The following is a 6384-nucleotide window of genomic DNA, read 5'->3' on the forward strand; positions in this document are numbered from 1 at the left end:
CACAGGCTGTGATCAACAAGCACAAGGGAAGCCTACCCTCTCCCGTTTCTGCTCAGCAGAAACCTCAAAATTGTGCAACTAGCTCACGTAACTGAAGTACATGTTTGTGATCCCTGCTGAGACAGGGCTGTTCTGTGCAAGGGCAGCAGGGTTTGGCCTTCAGCCCTGCTGGTGTACCAACCACAACTGTGCCGACGACTGGATGGGAAATTCTGTCTGCTAGTGCACTAAAACACCTTACAGCCTTGCTGTATTCCCACTGACTTAAGGAGAAATAGACCAGACTTTAACAAATGCAAGCTCAGCACCACTGGAGGTAAGTTTTTTTCAAAAATCTTCCTCTAATACCATTTTCCTCCATTTTGTGACTTGATTTGAACACGACGTTCAAGGAGAGGCTTTGCACACGCACTTTCAAGCTACATGGCGGGGGGTTTATACTGGGAACAAAAATCTGATTAGTTTTTCTCTTTTTCAGAGTAATACAATAATGTAAAGAAGAACTTACTGCTTTCGCATGCTGTCCTGCATTTTTACAGTGTTAACAAAATGACATTTAGCAATGACGAATTAAAATCTAATTGGAGGTTTTAAAAGGATTAGCGTCAGTCTGAAGGGGGTTTAAGGTAACATAAGGTGCACTCAGAGAACAGGCCTTCAGTTTTCACAACATTTATGCTAAGGACCTCATTATGTAATAGCACACGTCAAGCTTTCCGATCCAGCTGACTGAAGGAATATGTTATACTCGAGGGAGAATTATGTTCATATTAAAAAAAAAGAAAAGAAAAAGAAATATAAGATAAACGCACATTTCAAAATATTGTTAAAGCTGTGGACACAGTGGACAAGAGCTGCCACTTGGAATTGTGGCTGAGCTCCTCTATTTTTAATGCATTTCCTCCTAGCTTGTTTCAAAGTGCCCTAAGTTGGTGTCTTCAGTGGAAACGCTTCCTCTGGAGCATTAACAGCAAAAAATGGGCAATTTTCAGAGGCATCGAGCAGAACTGAGAGACTGATACCTTTGAATAAGCTACAGTTATCTGTCCGTCTTTTTGAGGTGAAATACTTGTTTCTTCTTTCTTAGCTCTACTTTTTGTCTACTGACGAATACCTGCCATCCTGATTTCTGTCCTCTGACTGTGCCATTTTAGAAGCTGAACATTCACCGAAGGACAAGCAAAGGGAAGGAAAGTTTCACCTGTGTTGCTAATTGCAGGTGACCTCAAATGCGTCCGTGAAGCCACAAGCCAGTACTGAAGCTACATCTGTGGTATGAAGGACAATGTCTTTGTGTTTGTTGACGATTACTGTTGGTTTGTGTGATCTTTCATTTGTTTCTCAATAAAAAGTGAAGAGAAACCTTCCCATAAAACCACAACAATGGATGGCAGTGAAGAAAACTACTCTGCTAGGAAAAGGAAAACACACACACACACACAAAACCCAACAAAACTCCTAACAAACAACCATAACAAATGCAAAACATTCATAACCATTCCTGGTTTTATATAACACAAATTAGGAGTCTGCCCAAAAGCCTCAAAAAAAAAAATATCAAGACTCACTCGATGGTTCTGCACCACTCCAGAAACCATCTTATTTCTAACACATCCTTTCTTCTAGCTTTCATCTTTCCCTTCTATCTTGAACTTCAAAGACATCTCAGAGACAAGTGGGAGTGGATGTTAAGAGGGATGAAGGAAGCAAAGAGTTGTCACAAGGACAGTGCCAGCTCTTCTGTCTTCTCAGGATGCCTGCACCGGGATTTCCCCATTCAGCCGCTGTTTTCTTGGTAAACAGAAAGATCCAAGATCAGTCCTTCAGAAGTGGATGACAGAGGAAGGACTTCTTCCCCATTTAAGGATCAAGATTGCTCTTTCTAATTACAGATACGCATTCAGCTTGGAAAGCATGAGATGCAAAAGGACTTCAAAGGTAACACAGTATGAAAGAGAAAACAGACCTAATCCACAGACTAGAAAAATCAATGAAAAGGCTTCCAGCGATTTTAATGGGGCAAATTTCATTTCATGCTTTCATGTTTGGTTTGTGAATGATATTGTAGTAAACTCTCAACTTGTATTTTTCCTAGAATGTTCATATATCCTTCATTTAACATGTAAATTACTTCTTGAACCTTGCATCAAATATTTATAAATGCTAAACTAGGTACAAAGTGAGACCCTTTTGGGAAAGTGGAGCAGAGGGAGGTTTAGCTGCACTAATGGATATTGCATTAATGCTTAGGATCAAGGAAGCCTGACTGCCATTAACAAGAAATCTCATTACAAACATGATTTCACGCCTCATAACATATCCTGCAGATCTATTCACTGTCCATCTCCCTCTTTCGAACACACAAACACACAAAGATGACTACGGATGGAAAGTCCAAAAAATTTCATAGCCTTTTCTCCCCAGTAATAATAATCAAATAAAAGCAAAAAAAAAAAGCAGAAAATTCACGGTTCAGACAATATAGAACAAATCACTTTACAATGCCACTCTGTCCTGAATGACTTAAGATGCTTTCCAGGCATCAAACTAATAAAAAGCCTGCTCTGAGGACAGTTGTTGCACAGACAAGCTTTGAGATGAGCCAGGACTGTAGGACACTCTAGCAGCCCACCTGCTACCACGTGGAAGGTGGGACGATGCTGTACTTCCAGTGATTTTCGTTTGTTTCCGCTGCTCTTCATTACACTATGATTCAAAACACCCAGGATCCAGATCCCTCTGTGAGAAGCGAAAAGAGGGTTGGGAAATGGAGCACTGACCCCATCTGGGGACTGTGCAGAGCAGAGATGTGTTATCCGACCTTCCACACGATGCTGATGGGAACGGTGGAGGCAGCGTCCTGCACTGAGGGGATTTGCCTGTCTATGATCAGGGTAACGCTCAGGCGCCTCTGTTCCCCACTGACACAGCACATGCAGCTGCAACGCTCGGAGAAACATGAACAGGAAGCAAATACCATCACTGGTCGAAATGTACAGATAGGACTTAAATAGATCGAGTTTTTTTCCAGTATTAATTGGAATTTAGCCAGGAACGTGAGGACAAAAAGCTCTAAAAATATTTCCTTCAGTCTTCGTTTTCTTCAATGGATAAACACGAACTCAGAGCTTGAGGAAGACCGAGCACTTCACCATGTCCCCAAATGGCACAAATAGTCACTGGTGCCATAATCAAGAGGCAAAAATCAGTTCCCAAGCTGCTGAACCGACTGTCCCAGACTTGCTTATCAGTGTGCCAGGCGTGGCGGGTCAGGCAGGGTGCCTGGTTGGTGAACGCCTCGATGCTGGGGCAGCTTCCACTCTGTGGAGACCTCGGGGCCCTCCCCAGGGAGCAAACCTCAGCCCGCAGAATGCCTTGGGGTCTTTAAAAGCCACTCGGAGCAGAGCTTTTTGAAACCAGGCTTTTGAAAGTCTCGTCTGAAAGCCCCGCACGCAATACGCGACAGGACAGTCAATTTGTCCACTGCTGGGAAGGGGAAAGGGCAAGGCAGGTTGTCATGAACCTGCGGCTTGAACAAGTCCAGATGCTTTGAACCGCACTAATCCGTCCCTGCCAGGATATTGGAGGTGTGGAGGCTGCGACCTTAATTAATTAAAATGACCTCCTAACAGACTGGCTTTTTCCAATGCGGCTGTCTTTTTTTTGTGTGTCTGAGCATCTCCGGTTTCTAACGTGGCTTATTTTAAACCGTGAGTGATTTCTGACTGGGAATTTCAGGGAGGTATTTTTTCCCTTTCTTCGTTTGCTTTAGAAAGGCAATAAGAAACAAGATTGCCTCTCACTGCGCTAGGCAAAGCCGCGTAATGGAAGTTTTAATGAAAACACAGCAGCAAAGATGATGGGAAGTGGGAAGACCAAAGTTAACCACACACAAAAGGGTTCAGGCAAATTCGTTCTTGCAGCCGCAGCAACGGAGATATTTATAAGGCAAAAAAAAAAAAAAAAGGCTACCAATTTCTGCAGGTCCACGGCCACGTCTGAGCAGTGAGATCAAGCAAACCCTGAGCACTGCAGAGCCCAGAGGCACACGTGCCGGGTAGGGATGCTGAGCAAGGGATGGGAGATGGGGCTGCTCCCCCCTTCCCTCCCGTCCTGTCCTCTCCTCTCCCCTTTGGCTGCATGGAAACTCTCAGCTAGAAAACAAACGAAGCAGGAAAGAGGGAACTCCACACCTCTGAAACCCAAGGCAAAGATCTGCAGTTAGACACTGGACTTCCTCCTGTACCGAGACCTTTTCATTAGCATGCCACCCAACATGGACAGAAACCTGTGCCTAGTCCGAACACGCCTGCTCACACCGCGTCATCACCTCTGCGGGATGAGACAAAAAAAAAAATGAGTAAAACTGTGCCCAAATAAGGATGAAAAGTGCCTCCCCAAAGGAGAACAAACACTGAAAGCGCTGTTCTGGTACATCGTGTACAATCAGGCGAGCAGACTTAGCCAACGAAACAACACAGCTTACAAAACCACAAGATGTTAATGGATTTTAACCTGTCTAGCCAATGCAACCCCTCCTGCAAGTTGCTGCCATGTCTCCTGGGCATTTCAGTGACAAGCAATCCCAGCAAAGCACAAGAAGCATCATCTATCAAGACTACACCAACCTGAGGAAAACAAAAGCGGCCTCATCTAGAACCCTCCATGTGAAAAAGTCTAAGATAAACTAGGCCATCCATGACTGATCCACACAAGAAACCAAGCTAAAAGAATGAAAATTTAATGGCAACAAAAAGGAATCAAATACCCCTCCTCCTACCCCAACTACGCTTAGTCCCCCGGACCTGAAGACACTGAAGACAGCTGACAAATGCCCATTAGCTTCTGCAGATTTCCAGATTTTTCCTTCTGCTTTGGGCACCACACTCAATGTTTTCAGCAGTGGTCTCACTGAATTCACAGGTCATTGTCTTACAACTGAAGACTCAGTTTCACTTTTTTTTTTTTTTTTTCCTTTATAGGCCACTTATAAATGGTAAGTCAGGTGCAATTCTGCTGAGAAGTGATAGTCTGGTCGGAGCTGGCAGTCTCAGGTTTCACCCACCGAAGACAACAGACCTCACCTCAAAATACATAGCACATTAAAGAATAAAAACATTAGCTTTGTTATAAAAGTGTGGAAGATGTGATTGGAAGTCCTAGGAATTAGAGATACAAATGTGCTTATGTACAAGCATCTAAAATTAATGATGCTCTTATCTATGGATTTTCAGATATTATTTCGCTGTTAGTTCAAGGCTAACTTTCTGAAAGTTGGTTTATTAAATATTAGGACAAATCCTAAGCGGCCTTTTTAATGCTTATATATCTCAACAGGCCTACGCCTTTGTGCTAGGGGATGAAAGCAACATCAGGCACTTCATTTCTGCAAAGCACTTGCAGATCCTCACATGAAAGACACTTTGTCAAACAAACTAATTTCAGGTCTTTGACTTCAGGTAACTCTCGTTCATCAAAAAAAGAAAGTCATCCACTAACTTCAGAGGCAGCTTTAGTGAACGCAGGCTTCAGGATGTCATCTTTCAGGAACGGTTTTGAAAAACAGAACCAGCTCCTGAGGGACACTAAATACACGCAACAGACCAATAAGCTCTGCAGGATCCCAGCCTCTGCTGGGATTTAACCCATGGACAGCAGTACAAGGAACGGCCTTTTCTCCAAGATGGCCAAGTCTTGCCTTGACTACGTAGATGTGTGAACTTTAACACCTCTACTTCTCTTGAACGTTACAAAATAAATCTCGTAAGTAGATTTAAGTCCTGCAAACCTGAGCCCCCACAGGTTTAGTGGCAATTCGTGCTGTAACAGAACCTTCCTCTGATTTGGGGCAGGTCTGAGGGGTTGGGGGTGCCCCTTGTTCCTTCTCAGCATACCACCTCAGAGCAGCTTACTTCAGTGCAAACTGATGATTTTTTTTTTCTTTTAATCTTCAAAAGGCAGCAAATTGTTCAACACTGAAATAAAAAATAGAGTTCTCCAAAGCCCCCAGCACACCACAGGCTGCAACACAACCGGGACAAGTTCACTGCTTGGTAGGAAGCCAGTGGTCGGTGGCTGTTCAAGACAAGAAGGCTCAGAGTCAACAGCAGCACATGGAGGAGACTCAGCTCTCATAATGCCAACAGGAGACTGGCTACTAAGCCTTCACACCTCTTCAAAAATGCCTCTCCTCTGTCTTTTAATAGGCATTTGCACAAGTCTACTCAGAAGCTGAGTCCAAGCAGGCACAGCTTTAGCTGGGAAGAAGTCTCAGCCGTTACAAAGCTGGCCCTTCTCCAGAAGAGAGAGCATCTGGCCACCAGCTGTCTTAAGAGGACAGCAGGCTTAAGGAAGAGATCAGGGAAAATTTGAGAAAGGAGTAGA

This window comes from Cygnus atratus, chromosome 1, assembly GCF_013377495.2.
Source record: "Cygnus atratus isolate AKBS03 ecotype Queensland, Australia chromosome 1, CAtr_DNAZoo_HiC_assembly, whole genome shotgun sequence".
Lineage (NCBI taxonomy): Eukaryota > Metazoa > Chordata > Aves > Anseriformes > Anatidae > Cygnus > Cygnus atratus.